Source organism: Miniopterus schreibersii (genome assembly GCF_964146895.1).
Source record: "Miniopterus schreibersii genome assembly, chromosome: 8".
Classification (NCBI taxonomy): domain Eukaryota; kingdom Metazoa; phylum Chordata; class Mammalia; order Chiroptera; family Miniopteridae; genus Miniopterus; species Miniopterus schreibersii.
The window spans coordinates 29,909,834-29,928,802 of NC_138109.1; the positions used below are offsets into that span (position 1 = coordinate 29,909,834).

An 18,969-nucleotide genomic window follows, 5' to 3' on the forward strand; every position below is an offset into this window, starting at 1 on the left:
AGAACACATTCTAGGAATGCAGTGATTATGGGAGAAAGCTAAAGAGTTCGGGGGAAAAGTCATGGTTGGAAAACATATTGATGTATGTTCATGCTATACAACCCTGGATGGTACATTTAATGTGACTGGGATGTGAATTATTATTCACATTGTCCTGCACACTTGGGATGAGTCCTGCATTTGTGTTCACTATCAACAAAGCATCACAAAACTTTGAGAAAATCATTAGAAACCATTTGTGGGGGACACTGACAAAGATTCTCTCCCTGACCAAACTCTACTTGGGCTTCTCTGAACTCTCTTCTCAACTAGGCCCTGACTTCTGGGCTTCCATGTTCATCTCTGCATTATCCAGTTTTAGCAAGAACCCTGCTAAGTCAGGTCGGCCAGAAGGTTCCCCTCCGATCCTCAGCTGGTCAGTTCCGTACCCTCTCCCACCCCTCGGTGATATCCGGTCACCATGGTCCGTCTTCAGTGAGAACGCTGCTCAGTCGGTTTAGCCAGAATCCATACTTTCCCTTGATGCTTCTTAGTAATTTGTAATTTTCTGTCCACTGACCACCACGCATCCTCACTCTTGGGTAAACTCTCTCTTTTCCTTATTATGTTTGGAGTTGAGTCTGATCTCTCTTCCCTACTAAACCCCACTGCATAAGCCCCCTGGATAAAGTCTGCCTTACCATTCTTTAAGATGTGTCCTGAGTAATTGTTTTCTTTGACAACACTATGAGTAATGAAGTACCGTGAATAATGACATAGCCGGTGTTAAGTAAATGGTGCTGGGAAACTGCAAAAATGTTCCAGAGAGCCATGCGTCATGAGCAATGTCAGTGTTGCCACCTTTTCTTCCAGGTAGTAAATACAAAATTAACCGGGACTGTGCATTTGACAATAAAGAACATAAAAGTATGTTTATGAAGGTGCCTGGACACTTCACATGCACTGACTGAGCAATATAACCAAACATACCCCTTCTCCACTCACTGTTCTAAATCTTTATTTAAATTTTATCATGGACTTCACAAGGGTCCAGGAATTTTATAATGTACCTTTTAATATAATTGTTTCTATAGAAGGGGGATGCATCAAAAAATATTGACTTGGGATCCGGTGTACCTTAGGTGTGAGCTTGGGCAGGTTGATATAAAACATGTCTAGCTAGAGGCTTAACCACTGAGTCTTATCACCAAAGAGGTAATCAAGGAAAAAGCTGCTTAAGTACTGCCATCCCTCCATTACAGCTGAAGGGTCACCACAGGCCTCACCTATAGGTAGATATAATCAGTCATTAAAAGTAAAGCTTCAAAGCAGTCTTGCACAAATTGAACATTAAAAGTATAGATTTTTTCTTTTCTCCTCAGCTCTACTATATAAAGGAAAAATGCATAGAATGGAGATTAAAGGGAAATAGGATAAAATTTGAAGAGTTGCCTTTAAGAGGAGAAATCAGAGAATTTCTCTGATTCATGTGTACTTTTCATTACTTTCTAAATTTGCTACAATATGATAGTTTAAAAATTGTTAACAGAGTGCTTCAGAAAATAAACAGAATCTAGAAAAAACAGTCTGATAATTCTTTGGGGCGTGTTGGGCAAAGAGGTTCCTAAGGACACTAAATCCATAAAGTTCTCTGGGAAGAAAGGGGAAGAGAGAGCCTTTAGCCAAATAACTGCAGGGAATGCTCTAGGCCTGGCCCCGTCTTAAGATTTACAATGTATATTAGCATATTCCAATCTTGTAAAAAGTCCTGCTGTAAAGAACCTGGCTAATTTATTTTTAATCCAGAGCTTCTTAAATTTATTCAAATATGAATTCTTCCTTTATGTAACACCTATTAACATCTATTTCTCAAAACACTTTGGGAAATGCTGGGTTTAAGAGATAAGGCTTCTAGAGGAAGACATTTTCTGTTTCCTGTTGAAGGCAAGAAGTAGGAAAAATACAGGAGGAAAAAGACAGAAAGAATTTAAAAAGTACTGATAGTGTAACATTTATTGAGCACTTAGTATGTGGCAGACAGTGTACCAAGTATGGAACATATATTAGTTTGTTTAACTTTTATATTTTTTAAATGGGTGCATCATTCCCACTTAATAAAAAGTATTCACGTCCAAAGAGGTACAGTATTCTGTGGACAGCATCATGTCTGTCTGGGAGCACTGCTTTTCTTTATTCTTCTCCCCTCCCCTCCTTCTCTCTCCCTTCCCTTCCTTGCTCAAACTTCTGCTGTGCTGGGTGGACCTCTCTAGGGTTTCAGGGACAAATCAGAACTGATCCTTCTTCTGGAAGAGCCTCCAGTGGAGCCCACTAAGTTGACAAGCTTCCAAGGCCTGGGACAGAGTAACGGGAGGGTAGGAAGGAGGACAGCCCGTGGGCTGCAGCAGGAGCTCCAGAAAGGCGCTGCGGTCTGGATGGAAGCCCCACCTAGAGCGGCTCCCCACACGTCTAAGGCTGGATCTTTAGAAGAAGTAGCATTTGGCAGCATGAGGGGTGGGTAGAAAGTCTCATGAACAAACCATTAAATTAATGCTGTTTCCTTAACTGGATTTATTAGTGAGACCTGGGGTAAGCACACCTGTACCCTATTTCACATGTTCCCTGGAGTTCTGGAAGGCGAGCAATACGCCAGTCTGGCCACATGCCGAGAAGCTGTCTGGGGAAATTACTATAAAATTTTACTCACAAGGGGTTACAGAATAAATATAATTCAGGGCAGAAATTTGATTCTTGCCTTCAAACTTAAAAAAAAAAGTTCCCTGTACCTCCCTAGATCATAGTGCCAATCACGCTGTTCTGTGCCTGCCTCCAAGTCAGGATGGGGAGGTCCGTCGAGAAATAGAAACTTTTCTTCTTTTCTGTCCCCATCCCGAGCCTCTGGCATGGGGCCTGGTATGTTACAGATGCTCAATAAATACTTGAAGTAGGGCAGATGAAAGGGAGGCAGTGGGGAAGAAGAGACAGAGGGAGAGGACCCCTGGATGAGACAAAGGAGTCACAGAATATTATGGGAAATCCAGGGCTTCGAGCCCTGGATCCTCTGGTGCAGGTTGGCTTTAGGAGACACTCCCTGCTTCCTCACAACTGCCTCGTGGTGCCCCATCACCAAGGTGTCTTGAGCTGACCTAGGGAAGCATTCTGATCTCTCCTGTGAATACAGAGTCTCAGGCCTGCCATTCTCCTTGCTGGAGACTGTCACTGAGGGAGGAGAGGTGAAGGTAAGACTCTACTTGAAATTCAACTAGTGCTGCATAAAGAATGATGCACATGAAAAATTGATCATGACACTGCACCCAGGCAAATATTATTAATAATGCAGTATTTAAACACACAATATATCTCTCTTAATGATGAAAAGAAACCCAAGGTCACAGCAAATAAAAGTCATTCCAATGAGACCAAAAGGAAGAGAGAGAATTTCTCCATGTGGATGCCTCCACAATAGCTTCCTTTATGCCACCACCTCACCCAGTGAGTAGCCTTTCTATCAAGAAAGAGAGCAGAGCCCTTCTCAAGAAGTGTTTGAAACCACTAGGCAGTTCCCAAAAAGAGCAGAACCCAGGAATACTAACCCTCTTTCTCTTAATCTCCTCATCTTTAAAACTGAGATTATAACACCTAAACAATAGGGCTGTTGTAAGGATTAGGTGATTTATGTAATATGCCAAATTAAGTGCACAGTAATTCCCTATACATCTTAGTTCCTTTCCTTTAATCTATTTGACTGAAAGTCAAGTTATACAGAGAGCTAGTGAATTTTCAAAGGCTCCAGAGAGGTAGATATACAGGTGAAGTAAAGTGGACCCTTAGAATATGTCCTGAGCACAGTCTCCCTGCGGATCGCCAAGCTCACGCCACCTCCACGAGCAATTGAAGCCTCAGGCTTCTGCCATGATACCTGACACCAAGTGGACCAGGAGCTGGGTTTTGTCCCATGTCTATTAGCAACTCAGTCCCTCTTTCTGAGCCTTGATTTCCTCATCTGCAAAATGAGAGGACTTCTAGATGATCTTCCAGCCACCAAATTGCAACTCTGAGTATTTGTGATCATGTAGATAAGGTGAAAACTACTAAAAGCATTAGATTTGGAGGCTTCTGACAGGCCTGGGTTTAAATGCGGCTCCTCCACATACTTGTATTAAGACCTTGGTCAAAGTACTAAACCTCTCCAAGCCCCAGATTCCTAAGTGATAAATGAGACAATAACAGTTCCTGCCTCGGATATGTATTTCAGCACTAAGGAATCCAAGATAACACTGCTAGTAGGCAGAGGGTGAAGAAAGCAAGCCCAGGCCTGTTTAATTTAAAAGATCATGCTCTTTCTACTCCAATATTGGAGAACATGGGCATAGGCAATTGTCCAGCATTCTGCTACTGAATGACAGAGGCAGGGGGGATTAACACTGTCTGTGGGAGAAAGCAGCAAGTTATTCTGAGATAGTTGGCAGTCAGACAGACATGAGCAGAGTAGGAACGATAGGCTAGGTACGAAAGGTCACCAAGGCAGAAAGGCCTGGGTGCCTAGCAATGGGAAAAACTGGGAAAACAAGCATAGTAGGGTGGCACCTCACCCCCATGGTGACCTTTCCTCCCCTAGCATATCAATGATCGTGTAGCTTAGACCCCCTGACCTTTCATATTGCTGGTCATGCAGTTTGGACCCTCCCCTGACCTCTTTTCCCCTGGCATGTCACTAGTCATGTGGTAGAGCCCCCTTAGAGGAGGAACAAGGGGACCAGAGAATAGCTTCATAGGACTCCCATAAAAGCCCTTGCATGACCTCACCCTTAAGCATTAAGCCCCCAGGACAATGAGGTTCTGACCCAAGTCAAATAATCTTAGGAACAAAGCCTCAGGTCTGTTGACCACAGAGGTAGAGCTTTGGTCAAACTAGAGATAACATTTAGGCCTCAGTTGTGTTTCAGCTCCAGGCCTAGATTCCAGTCCTAGACCAGCAACACCAGACCACGCAATACCATGGCTGACATCAGGACCAGCTGCAATGACTAATGACCCCCTGACCTGGCCCTGACCAATCAGTGGAGACCCCGCCCTGAAAACACACCTGGAAAGCAGATGAATATTCTATTGAGATCCTCCCCTGAGACCTCCCCTAAAATACCCACATTTGCAAAACAGATAAAACCCCTTAAGACTAAGGACACAGTCTGTGCGAGCTCCCTCCCTCCCTCTCTCTCTCTCTTTCTCTCTGCATGCCCACACCTTTCCCCACCCCCTTCTTCCTCAGGCACACTCTCTCTGTAGAGCCTGACTGTGCCTTTCCTTCCCCCTTTTTTCCCTTAAGGCACGTACTTTTGCTTTCTTCCCCCTATGCTCCAAGGGCCCTTCTTTTGCCTCTGTAACTTGTTTTCCGAGTCCACAGAGTTCACTTCCTCTACCTCTGTGACTTTCTAAATAAACTTTCACTTGTATTTGAGTTCTTGGCTCTGAATTCTTTCTTAGCCAAACTCAAGGACCAAAGTCTAACTTCACCAGTAACACCTGGTGTGTTTACTGTTAACAGTCCCATCATGAAAGTAACTCTAGAGCCAGAGGCCAGGTAATCAAAACACTTAACCTCGCTGGGTCTCAGTTTCTTGTCTTGTAAAATATGGACAGTGACAATACCCATTTCACAGAGTTAATAGGATAAATAGGGTAAGGTATATAAGCTCTTAGCACAGTGCCTGAGACATAATAAAAGCTCAATAAATGATAGCTAATACTATTATATAGTAGATTCTTTTAATGACATAAAGTATTATTATAAATGATCAAAACATTCTAGAATAACCTAAATAGCCACAATATGCTGCCAACCCTAAAAGAATCAAAAGCCCAGGACAGCATTTTTCTATTGGCTTTCCAACTTCTATATCACAAAAGAAAACGTCTGGAAACCACGTGCTTTGGCCTTCAACCAGGCTCTATTCTCAGAGGTATTATTTACATTTCAGATTTATTATTGTCTTCCATGGTGCTGACATGAAATAACCTTCCATTCTCTTCCATGTTAAAAGAGTGCAGTGTTTCTCAGCTCAATAAATAATTCAGGGCTATATTAATATTTTAAGAACAATAAGCAATATATTTTGGAGCCTAGAAAAACCATAAGGACTGAAATTAGTTATTTGTAGCTGAAAACTTAATTGAACCAACATATTGATTTTTTTTTCTTCCAGGTTTTATTGCCCACACAATGAAGAGGAGTGCCTGCTTCCATTCCAAATGCTGCATACTTAATTATATCTGCTAGATTTTGTTTTTATGAAAACTCACAAGCAGCCAACCATGAACTTAAATGCTTTTGCCCATCTGATGCTAAAGATAGAACCATTCCCCTTTCTTACACTAGGGCACTTTTCTTCACATACATTTTTAAAGGACGATGAATGCTATTTTTTCATAAATATCCAACTTCTGAGTTAGTACTTATAACCTGTCTAAAGAAGGAGGAAAAACTATAATTTATTTTTACTTACTCTGTCTCTGATCTTACATGTGTATGGTCTTACTTAATCCTTAAAGTAATTCCCCTGTGTAGGTCATATCTTTCTTTCACAAATCAAGAAGTTGCAGTTCAAAGAAGTTTAGGTAACTTGTTCAAGGTGACCCAAAGAGTGTATCCAACCCTAAAGCCCAAGTTCTTTCCTCTACACCATGCTGCCTCATAGTATTAATGATGATAATAGCTAAGAAATATTGAACATTTACAATGTACCAGGCACTGTTTTAAGACGTTTACATGCATTAATTCATTAAATTATCCCCCAGATCCTTTGAGATAGGGGCTATTATTATCTCATTCTACAGTTCAAGAAAACCAGTGTGGCTCAGTGGTTGCGCATCAACCTATGAACCAGGAGATCGTGGTTCTATTCCCAGTCAGGGCACACTGCTCAGGTGTGGACTCGATCCCCAGTGGGGGGCGTGCAGGAGGCAGTGATGGGTGATTCTCTCTCATCATTGATGTTTCTCTCTCTCCTTCTCCCTTCCTCTCTGAAAGCAATGAAAACATATTTTTTTTAAAAAGAAAGAAATCTTAGAGTTGGAATGGCGTTTCCAAGTGTTCCTGATATTAAGTGGTGGGGCCAGGATTTGAGGTTATAAAGTCTAATGCCAGTGTCCAGTCTCAAGCCATTATTCATACCATACTCCTAAGAAACCAAAATCTAGGCAAGTAGGCTCCCACCAGGAGGTAGATGAGACAGGACAAACAGGAGGTCATCTTCTCAGCTCCACATGGGGCATCAAACAGATTTCAAATAAAGATAAGTCACTATGTCAAGTAATGAGTTGGCAGGTTAGCAATGCCCATTTCTGGATATGGCCTGGGATCTTGCTGCATGCATGAGCTCCCTGGCTGGTGTGTCAAACATGGTCTCCCTACTACAGGAGTTGGCCGGGGCGTCTTTATTACACAGTGGTTGTACCCTAACTTCTCTCAGATTGCACTCACAAAGGGTATTGCCTTCCTTCACCTGTGACAACAGGTCTAGGAAGAAAGAGAATGTGCCCAACGTCAGCTAAATAGTCACAGGGCAAGCTGCTCTTCAGGGTAGATCAGTTCCCAGCATGGTAACTGGGCTGAATTTTATTTTTAAACTGAAAATAAATCTTGGTTTTGGTAGAGCTGCACACATGCAAGCATACCTTTATGCCTTCATGTACACACAGACATAGTTCCTGGTCTTCCAGGCTCTGTGTGATCTGGATTCTGCCCACCTCTCCAGGCTAATCGCATGCCTTTCTTTCTTTTTCTTGCATATTGTTCTCTAGTCTATAGTTATACTGGTTTATTTCAGTTACTCAAACATTCCATTCTCTTTTCAACTGCAGGCCTCTGTGCATTCTCCCCAGATGCTCTTTTGAGTCTCATCTTTCAGGTCTCAGCATGTCCTGTTCTTCAGAGAGACGTTCTCTGTCCATTTTGTCTAAAGCAGGTCTACTGTTTTTCTCTACTTTAGCATCCCGTTTGCTTCCTTCATAGCTCTTATCATACTCCTTTATTCATATCTTTAGAGGGGCAGAGGACATGCTGGTAACAAATACAGAGCCTGAAGTGAGAATGCTGAGATTCAACTTCTAGTTAAACTATCTAACCACGTTCCTGGGGAAGTTACTTACCTCTCTACGCCTGAATTTCCTCATCAGAACTTGTACCTACTTTACAGGCTGTTGTGATGACTAAATATAAAGTGCTTAGAACAGTGTGGAGCACAGAGTGAACACTCAATAACTGTTATCTATTACATGTTTTTCCTTCCTACCGTAACACACATTCCAAGAGAGCAGGGGCCATTTCTGGTCTTGTTCACCATTACGTCCTTAGTGACTAGGCCATTGCAGTGGACCCTTGTCAAGCACAGGATGAAGTCTGCTCCCAGCATCGTCAAGAGAAAATGGATTTTACAACCAGACTCACCTGGATTCAAATCCTGTTTCTTCCATGCTCTATGCTGAATTAGTGTTCTCCTCCCCGCCCCCCCCATCACGTCCAACACCTGTAAAAAGCCCCTGCACTAGGCTTCTTATTGGCACTGAACTTTTTTCTCATATGATAATAACACACAATAGTTATGAGTTTGAATGGGTTCTAGAGTCAGGCAGTCTAAACTGGAATTCTGATTCCACCACTGATTAATTTGGCACGATACTTAGTCCCTGTTCTGCTTCTTAAGTTTCATTATTTTTAAAAGAAAAGCAGAAACAGTACTTCCTTTATAGGGCCGTATGGTAATTCAGTGAATTAATACATATCTAGTTCTTAGAAGAGTTCCTAATCTGTAGTAACCTCAATATGTTTTAGTTCCTTGATACTCAGAGTAATTTATGAGCCAGCAGTATTGGCCTCAGCTTGGAGCCTATTGGAAATTCAGCACCTTGGGTCCCACCACCACACTACTGAATAGGAGCCTGCATTTTAGTAAGATCCCCGGGTGATCTGTACGTGCATTAAAGATTGAAAAGTGCTGATTTAGCTAACATCATTACCACTGCACCACCGTCTCCTTAGATTTTTCTGATCTCTGTCCTTTGATTTTCACACCTAAACACTCAATCTGTACCTCACTCTGCTTGGTTATTGGTGATTCCTTTGGCTGGTCTACTTGGATTTTTGATTCCATATCTCACACAAGACTCTATCATTCAATTTTCCCTTTCAGTTCCCCACACTGCCGTCTGCTTGCAGGGACGTGACATGCTGCACTGTTCAGCTACTGCTTCTCAGCTACTGCTCCCTGACCAGAGCTCAGCAGCCCCTCCCAGGACCCAGCTTCCTGGGAAGGAGCCATCTGAAAACTACTTACTCATTGTGTAGCTCTGGGAAACTTTCATTTTTCCCCCTCTTTTAAGTCTCATTTTCACATATGCAAAATGAAGATAAAATTACTCAGCTAGTCAACAAGTACAGTCTTACTAGTTGATTGGTCTTGGGTAGCTATTTAGCCTATTTGAGCCTCAGTTTTCCTCATCTGAGCAACAGAGATGATGATGCCTTTCTGAGAGGATTATGAAGATTGAAATAATATGTTAAGCAGTTAGCATTATGGTCAATACACTGTATACAATCAATAAATCTCAGTTACTAAACACATCAAAATGATGATTATTGTTACAATTGATCACATTTTTTAAATGATGTCCCTGAAAATTACTGTCCAGCATTTGACACCATGTTCCCAAACACGGGACACAATTTCTGGAGTTAATGTAAAAGGAACCTCACATATATGTGTGTATAAATCCCAGAGGACATGTGAGTCCTGTGACATTACAGTCATTCTCACTAAATGTCTGATACATGAATAAATGAACAAATGACTGAATGCTTTATGTGTGCAAAGAATCAAGGGTGATACTTACCTGTTCTTGCTGCGAGAACAAAAATAAATCCCTCAATTTAATACTCAGGTTTTCATTCAGCAGGGATTCATCCAAGTTGATCTTTCATGAATGCCCAAACAGGTCTACCATTCCAGCCCAGCCAATGCAATAAGCTTAACCTTTGGACTGTGTGGAATAGCAGACAGAGTTTGGGCTTTGAAATGTTTGACATGAATTTGAATCATTTCATTTACTGTCCTTCATTTACTATCTGTGAGATCTAATGCAAGCCCCTAACCTGTCTGAATCTTTATTTTCTCTTCTGTAAAATACAAATAATTAGCCCTCGATATTGTTATAAGGTTTCAGTGAGATAATACATAAAAACTGATAGCACACCAACTGACAAATGATTGATAGACAAACAATAACTATGAGTTTTTGTTCTTTTGCTTGATATACCCTTTTGGAAAGCAATTCAGTAATATGCACCAATTCTCAAACTTCTTCTATCCAGTAATTCTACATCTAGGAATTTTCCTCAGGAGATGACCCAAATGAAGACACGCGTTTATGCATAGTTACATTTTATCATGCCTGCATTTTTAATGATTGCACCTCTCACAGTAGGTGTCCACTCAGGTTAACTCTGAACTACTGTAGTGTGTGTCCCATCATCAGGCTAGCTTCTAGAGAAAGCATCCTTTGACATAGTCATTCATTTACTTGTCCAACAAATATTTCCTTGAGCACTGATTATGTGAGAAGCAGAGTGAAACAGAATATAGAAAGGAGTAAGCCATTTCCCCCCTTATTGAGATTATAAGATGGTAGAGATCCACTTTACTGAGCCACCATTCTTCTCTGACTTTGGTAAACTCTAACTCTCTCCTTGGTCACAGTTTAAATACTGCCTAATCTATGATAGATTCTCTGACCTTCTTAGTAAACAAAGTTATTGGTACTTTCCCCTTTGCGTCTATAGAATTCTGTTTATACCTATTTTTAGGGATAACACGTGTGTATGTTTACAAGCATCTTATCTCCTCCACTGGACCATAAGCCCTTCAATCGTAAGAACTTCCCAATCTTGTTCAATTTGTAAAGGTCCTAGCCAAAAAGTAGGCACTAAAGTTCAATAAATGTTGAGTGAATGAATTAATGAATGAATGAAAATCACAAATTATAACAGTGATTCCATTCAAAACACAGGACACTTTTTGAAAGAAGAATAAGCCCTTAAAAAGACTAAAAGAGGAAGACCCTACCAGGTTTGAAAAGCAGGAAAGCTTCAGCGGGGAGGGTAGCACTTACTATGGGCCTTAAAAGATAAAAGGATTTCAATAAAAAGGGAGTATCAGGACATTCTGGACCTAAAGATGAGCTTTAGCTGGGGGATATGGTTTATGCATATTTGGAGACTAGCTGTCTCCAATTTGTGGAGCTGTAGGAAATAAGGCTGCGAAGGTAGATTAGAATCATTGCTTTGCTAGGACCATGAAAGCTAGAATCAGAAATGCATACTGCCCTGGCCGGGCGGCCCAGTTGGTTGGAGCGTCGCAGGGGTGCCAAGGAATATATATCTTAGGAGGGTAAAGTTACTCAGTAAAATAGTTCCAGCAATGCACTGAGTGTCCCCAGACATCCTCACTCCCTTATGTCCTGTGGGGGTAGGATGCAGGCATGCCAGCGGAGGGAGTAAGCAGAAGGCGAGAGGGAGGGAATTTGGGTTAGGGTAGTGGGGTGAGAGCCCCAGACAAGACCAGAGGTCAGCTGCTGCCGCTTGGGGGAACAAAGGGTTACAGGGAAGTGCAGCTCCCGAGTGTGCTCACAGGAACTTCATTAAACCCCTTTATCATCCAGGGTGCCAAAACAAGGATTCCAGTGCTGCTGTGATACAAAATGAATGAGGCCTAGGCTCTGCTTTCGGAGAGAATTGTAGCCCAAGAGGAGACAAAGAGACACACAAACAACTATAATCTTAGAGAGGCTATGATAAGTGACAGAGGTGTGGCCAAAATGCTGAGGATGGCCACGGGTCCATAGCTCTGGTTCTGATAACGTGCTTTGTAATCTTCCTAGGGCTGCTTTACCCTGTATTCATGCCTCGTCTGCTACTTAGTAAAGGTATAACCTCAGGAATGTCACTTAACCTCCATGGAACTCACTTTGTCACCTGCTGCCTTACCAACAGGCCAACCGAATTCTGTCTGCTTGCTTCGATTTTGGAATATCACCCGCCTTTTATATCTAGTCACTGTGCTCCACTCCCTGTGGGATGCTCCACATGCTTCATCTTCCCCCTGCACAGTTTAATATGCAGCTGAATGTGATAAAGGATTCTATATATTTTGAGCAACTAGAGACTTTCTAAGCACATGAAGCTTTCTCAGCTCCTTACTGTGTGGGGTCTAGTGCTAGTTCTAGACTCTTTGCTACTCCTGCTTTTCCACAAATAATCAGTAGTAAGATACTTCAAAATAGCCTCTAATTGGAACAATGTATAATGTATACTCCTGTAACATTGCAGTCAATGACATGTGCATCAGGTTGGTACCAACTAGAAGTGCTAGCAGAATTCAGTGAGGGTTGTATCAGTGAGGAAGGTACTTAAAGAATTTAGACAAAGAAAAGAATTTCTGGAGGGGCACTAAAAAGAGCAAAGACCTGTGGGAAGAAATCAGCGTGGTGCGTGAATAGGACAGTAAAGAAGGGAAGGAAGAAGGGAGTATGTGGTTGAGTCATAGCCAATACTGGTTCAGGGAGCATGGATCCTCTCAGTTCATTATTGTTAATAACGATAAACTCCTGGGGTCTATCCACCTGTGATTTTCTGATTATGTGACCAACCATGGATAGTACAGAGATGCTTTTAGGCATAGAAATAAAGGAGAAGGGCCCAGCTTTACGGTCTGAACTGTTTCAGAAGGAGAAGCAACTACTAGTTAACATGGCATTCTAATTGACTGCATCTTGTGGATTTTAAAAGTGTCAGAGCAATTTAGCCTTTAAAGAACTGCATAAAATATTTTATCACATCCCTGCCTTGGTAACTTTAATAAACTGTGGTGCCTTCAGGGAACCAGATCCTTATAAATTAACTGCCTTCAACCTGGAGCACCAGGGTCTTTATCTTTTGTCAGCTTAATTATGTGTTTTAATTTTATTTTCAACATTTTAAAAAATGACCCACACTAAGAGCAGCCTCGATTGTTTAATTAAACAAATGAATATTGTTATATCTAGCATGACCAAAACTCTAATTTGTCACGTTAATGTTTTACAGGCAGCAAAGAGCTCCACGGTGGTACTCAGGTAAGTCAAGCACTCAAAAGTGCACCTGCCTACCTTTTCAGAAAACTTAGTAGCCTATCTTGGTTGTGTGGCTCCTTTATACTAATTTGTCACTAATTACACTGGAATTCCATATGCTTTCAGGTATTTGTCTAACTTCCCTTTGCAGAAGCCTTTGCATGGTGTAGATCAGAGACTTGAAAAGGGTCAAGTGGTACACCTAGAATAATTTGAGCTCCCTAAGTCTACAGTCAAAACATCAGCCCATGGCCACCAGTCCTCTTTTCATTCTTTCTATCTCCTGTCAGACCATTATTCTCACTTCCAAATAGGCTCACCTCATGCATTTTCCATGCTGGCTCTCCATAGTTCATAGTTCTCTTCAGCCTTTTTTTTTTTTTTAAATATATTTTTATTGATTTCACAGAGAGGAAAGGAGAGGGAGAGAGAGAGAGAAACATCAATGATGAGAGAGTCATTGATCAGCTGCAGCCCACAACTTGGGCATGTGCCCTGACCGGGAATCATACCCCGATCGCCTGGATCCTAGGTCGACGCTCAACCGCTGAGCCACGCCCGGCCGGGCTCTCTTCAGCCTTTAAACAGGGTCCCCTATTTCACAGATACACAAAAGCAGGATTCCTAAACCTTTGTTACACTCAGCATCTTTGCCTTGACCTCTTGCACTGACATGCTTACAACTCCGCATCCTGACTTACTAATAGTCCTCATAGCTTTTGACTTCATGATTTTTTATTCCCATTGTGGACCATGACTCATTTCTTGTTTCAGAAACACATTAACAGCCCTTCCAGTATGACTTCGTGTCCAAAATATTCTGGACACCCACACCCCATGAGTATACTCTGGCTCCTTTTTGAGGTTTTGAGTATCTCCTGTCCAACTTTTTTCTATAAACCATTGTCAAGTAGTTTTCCTAAAGAGAACTTCAATCATGTCCTTCCTGCCAAAAGTCATTCAATGATTTCACATTGTCATTAATATAAAGTATCAGTTACTAACAGATACCCAAGACCTTTCAAACTCTAGCTCCAGATCAATATTTTGGACTGACCAGCTTCTCGCTTCCTACTCTTGTACTAACGTGACAGAAAACGGACCTCTCTTCCCGGAATGCACTTTAGGCTCTCTCTCGTTCATGCCTTTGCTTACACTTTCTCCATCACGCCTGGTCCTTTACTTCCAGTTCCTATCTAACAAAGCACGTGCCCTCGGCTAGGAAGCTCCTCATACTCCCCCTGATTCTATTCTGCCTACACATAACAGAGGGTATCAGTTAACCTGTGCGGGGTCGATGATCACATCACCGCGTCATCACTCACAGCGGCTGGCTCCACGAATGCACAGACAGGCAACTGCCTTGGCCCCTAGAAACACTCCACCGCCCCTTCCCAGAGGAGGGAGGCTGACCGAGGCCGAGGCCTGGAGGTGAGAAGGAGCAGCTACGGAAAGAGCACGGCAGGCCAAGGAAACACTATGCACAATGTGGTACATAAATCACTGCAGTCTAAAAAGTTCAAGTGCTCTATGTTGTGATGCAACTGAGATTCAAAATAGGAAGAAACAAGTGTTTTTGGTTTTTTTTAAATGTTGGGTATATAGAATGAAATTAATGATAATCCATGCTTCATGAGACACTGTTTTCTGTTCATGACCTTTACTTTACTTTACTATTTTTTTACTGAATTCTATTTCTTTTTATTTTTTAAATTAATTTCTTTTCCAATTACAGTTGACCTATAATATTATATTAGTTTCGGGTGTACAACATTTTGATTAGACATTTATGTACCTTATGAGGTGATGCCCCTGTCAAGTCTAGTATCCATCTGGCACCATACACAGTTATTATGACATTATTGACTATATTCCCTATGCTGCACTTTACATTCCCATGACTATTTTAATAACTGGCAATTTGTACTTCTTAATCCCTTCACCTTTTTCACCCATCGTCACAACCCCCCTCCCATCTGGTGACCATCAATTTGTTCTATGTATCTATGAGTTTGTTTCTGTTTTGTTTTATCATTTATTTTATTTTTTAGATTCCACATGTAAGTGAAATCATATGGTATCTGTCTCTGTCTGTCTGACTTATTTCATTTAGCATAATATCCTCTAGGTCCATCCATATTGTCAAAACTGGCAAGATTTCATTATTTTAGATGGCTGAGTAACATTCCATTGTATAGATGCACCATCTCTTCTTTATCCGCTTGTTTACTGATGGACATTTATTTAGGTGGCTTGCATATCTTGGCTTGTAAATAATGCAATTAGCGTAGGGGTGCCTGTATCTTTTCAAATTAGTGTTTCGGATTCCTTCAGATAAATACCCAGAAGTGGAATGGCTGGGTCAATACGGCAGCTCTATTTTTAATTTTTTGAGAACCACCATGCTGTTTTCCACAGTGGCTGCATCAATTTACACTCCTATAACAGTGCACAGGGTTCCCTGCTCTCCACATCCTCACCAACACTTACTGTTTGCTGATTTATTGATGGAGCCATTCTGACAGGTGTGAGGTAACAGCTTGTGGTGGTTTTAATTTACATCCCCCTGATGACTAGTAACGTTGAGCATCTCTTCATATGTCTGTTGGCCTCCTCTTCTTTTTTTCTTATGTTCTCTTTGGAGAAATGTCTATTCAGGTACTCTGCCCCTTTTTTTATTTTTAATTGGATCATTTTTTGGTTTGGGGGGTTTCTGGTGTTGAGTTGTATGAGTTCCTTATATTTTTGGCTATTTACCCCTTATCAGATGCATCACTGACAACTATCCTCTCCTGTTCAGTGGGCTGTCTTTTTGTTTTGTTGATGGTTTCCTTCACAGTGCGAGAACTTTTCAGTTTGACGTAGTTTTATAAATTCTAGGTATACTTTTTTACCGTTATGACCAGGGCTGCTATTATGATCGATCTTGTATCCTGGTAATCATTCTGAGATTTTCTTTTGGATACTTACCTAGAAATAGAACTGCTGGGGGCTAGGGTACAAAATGTTCAATGTTTACAAGATAAATTGCTGTGACATGGAGAACAGCAATTAGAAAAGGGTCTAGGTGAGCATAACTAATGAAGTTACTCACTTCCCCAGATTTGCTTGGCCACGGTATTTCCTTGATGGTACTGATGACCACGCAGGAAGAGCGCCTACCAACCAGCCATATTTTGGAAGCTGCACAAGAAGGGGTTTCTCTTCATCGGAGCGAGGCCCTTCTCTTCGTCAGAGTGAAGCCCTTCGCCGCCTTCATGATGGGGGTCATGCTGCCTTAGCACTCTGACTCTTCATCCAGCTAAGCCCACTGTGGTTGCAGCTCTAGGTTTTTGTGCTGCAGGAATAACTCCATGGAGCCTAGGCTCGTATGTTGTATTATGCAACTCTTGCCTCCTGCACCAGGGCTTGCCTGTTGTTGCTGAGGTACAAGGTGCTGTGGGACCTGCTTGGTGCCCACACACTCCCACTGGCCCCCCTACCCAGGCCCATGCGGCTGCAGGCTGCAGGTGGGACAGCATGGAGTGCTGCTGGCTTGCACGCCACCCACCTTCTGAGTGACTCACTCTATACCCTGTGACTCACTCTGCTGATGCATCTGCTGTCTTGGAACTAGCTTCCCCATCAGCCCTGGGGGCTAGGTCGCACAACCTGAACTATAGGGAATTGATGCTCAGCAGGGCACATTTTCACTAATGGGAGGGGAGAGAGACTGAGAAACCAAAGATGTTTGTTGCAAAGCTGTGGCCAGCCAGAAGCACGCCTGTGTGCACTTACTCTATCTCCTTCTCTATATTAATTCCCCTTTTTTCTCAGTCTTGGTACTTAGATTGCCTCCCTCCCAAATTAAAAAGAAGTATTAGCAAATAAGTTTTTGCCTCAGGGAAGCCAGGTAGCATTCTGGACTAATGAAATTATACATACACACACACACACACACACACACACACACATATATATCTCAAAGTACTGAGGTACTGGCCAGTGTCACATTTATACAGGAGAAATAAACAGTCCAGTTATAGCAAAGCATATGCTCTCTCCTCTGTTTCTCGGATTGCTTGGCCAGCCAAGCAGCTGGTTATACCCTTCCCCGTGGCCCCTGAACCTTAGAATAACTGAACTATTCCTTGCTGGATTGATTACACCAGTTTCTTTCTATTCACTATAGGACCTTGCAATTTTCTATTTCACTTTTCACAGCTTCATCAATTCTAACCCAGACCATCCTTGCTGGGTGTTTTTGTTTTTGTTTTCATTGAATTGAGATTCACATAACAAAATTAGCCATTTTAAAGTGAACAATTCAGTACATTCACAATGTTTTACAACCATTACCTTTCTCTAGTTCCAAAGCATTTTACCACCCCAAAAGCATGCCCCTGTTCACATACTTTTTTTAAATTAACACCGTTTGTTCTTCTTTATCTCCAATATTTATCCAATTATCTCAGGAAAACAAATATCTATATCCTCCTAAATCCTTGTTGCATGGTCAGCTAGGGATGGACGGATGGATGGGTAAATATATATATATATGTGTGTGTATATATATACATATATATACACATATATATGTCATATAAATCATTGCTAGTAAGTGTAATTTCATATACTCTTCTAGTGATACAAAGATATCAAACAAGATAGAAATCTTCAAAAGTAAAATCAACTAGAGAACAGGTTTCAATTAAACTCCACATTTACTTATAAAGCACCTGCTATAGGTCAGGCTGAAGGACAATAGGGGGTTTAAATTCACATTCATTGAGTGAGTCCATGTGCAAGTCACCATGCACCTTACTGCTTTTTGGACATTCAACCTTCACACTAAGACTATAGAGTTAGAATCATTTTTCCTATTTTGCAGATGAGAAAGAGTTTAGGTGAGACATTCAGGTGACCAGACTCACATTTGCAAAGACAAAGCCCTTTCAGCTAAAATCATCCCACCTCAAACCTGCCAATATTTTGGGAGCATTTAATAATTATCTTTGGATATATAATAATATTAACCTTTAAGTAGTTAATTCTACAATATGGCACTGATCGACTGCTATATAACAAAACATTCCAAAACATAGTGGGTTAAAGCATCAGTCATGTATTTCCTCATAACTGTGTCTATAAGCAATTTGGGCTGGACTCAGCTGGGGAGGTCTGCTAGCCCCACAAGGTATTCCTTATGTTGTTGCAGTCATCTGATGGTCAGCTAGGGATGGGTGATCTAAGATGGCCCCACTCTCATGTCTAGCAGTTGATATGACTGTCACCTGGGTGCCTGAGTTCTCCTTTACGTGGTTTCTCTTTCTCTAGCAGGTTAGACGACTTTTTCCACATAATGACAGAAGCATTCTAATAGCACCAAAGCAAAACAGCAAGGGTTCTTAATGCCCAGCTTCAGAAATCAGTGTCTCGCCTGCCACATTCTAGTGGTCAAAGAAAGTCATAAGGCCAGTTTAGACTCAAAGGGGTAGGGAAATAGACTGCACCTCTTGATGGGGAGAGCATCAATATCACATTGCAAAAGGGTATTAACTCAGGGATCTGTGTTTCATTGCATACACATATACCATAAGAACAACAAATTGCTTTTTTGTTTTTTGTGGAGTCCTAGACACAAGGACCTTTCAAGTGTTCTTTGGAGAGCAGGGACCAAGTCATCATTTGGAGTCACTGTTCTGGCACCTACTGTGGGTGGATCAGGTAGTTGGATCTGAATATGGTTTCCATTTGTGTGGGTTACATACCACCTAGAGTCATCAGCACACTCTAGTATGAGGATTGATCACAGCCCATATTTCAAATGATTTGGGATCCAACCCAAACACT

The 18,969-nt window shown here is 41.7% G+C and overlaps 1 protein-coding gene across 2 annotated transcripts in view; it reads right to left on the bottom strand.

Annotated features, from left to right (window-relative positions):
• The window catches only part of AGBL4 (AGBL carboxypeptidase 4), a 771,449-nt gene that overhangs the window by 429,828 nt on the left and 322,652 nt on the right, over positions 1 to 18,969 (bottom strand). The window lies entirely within an intron of this gene.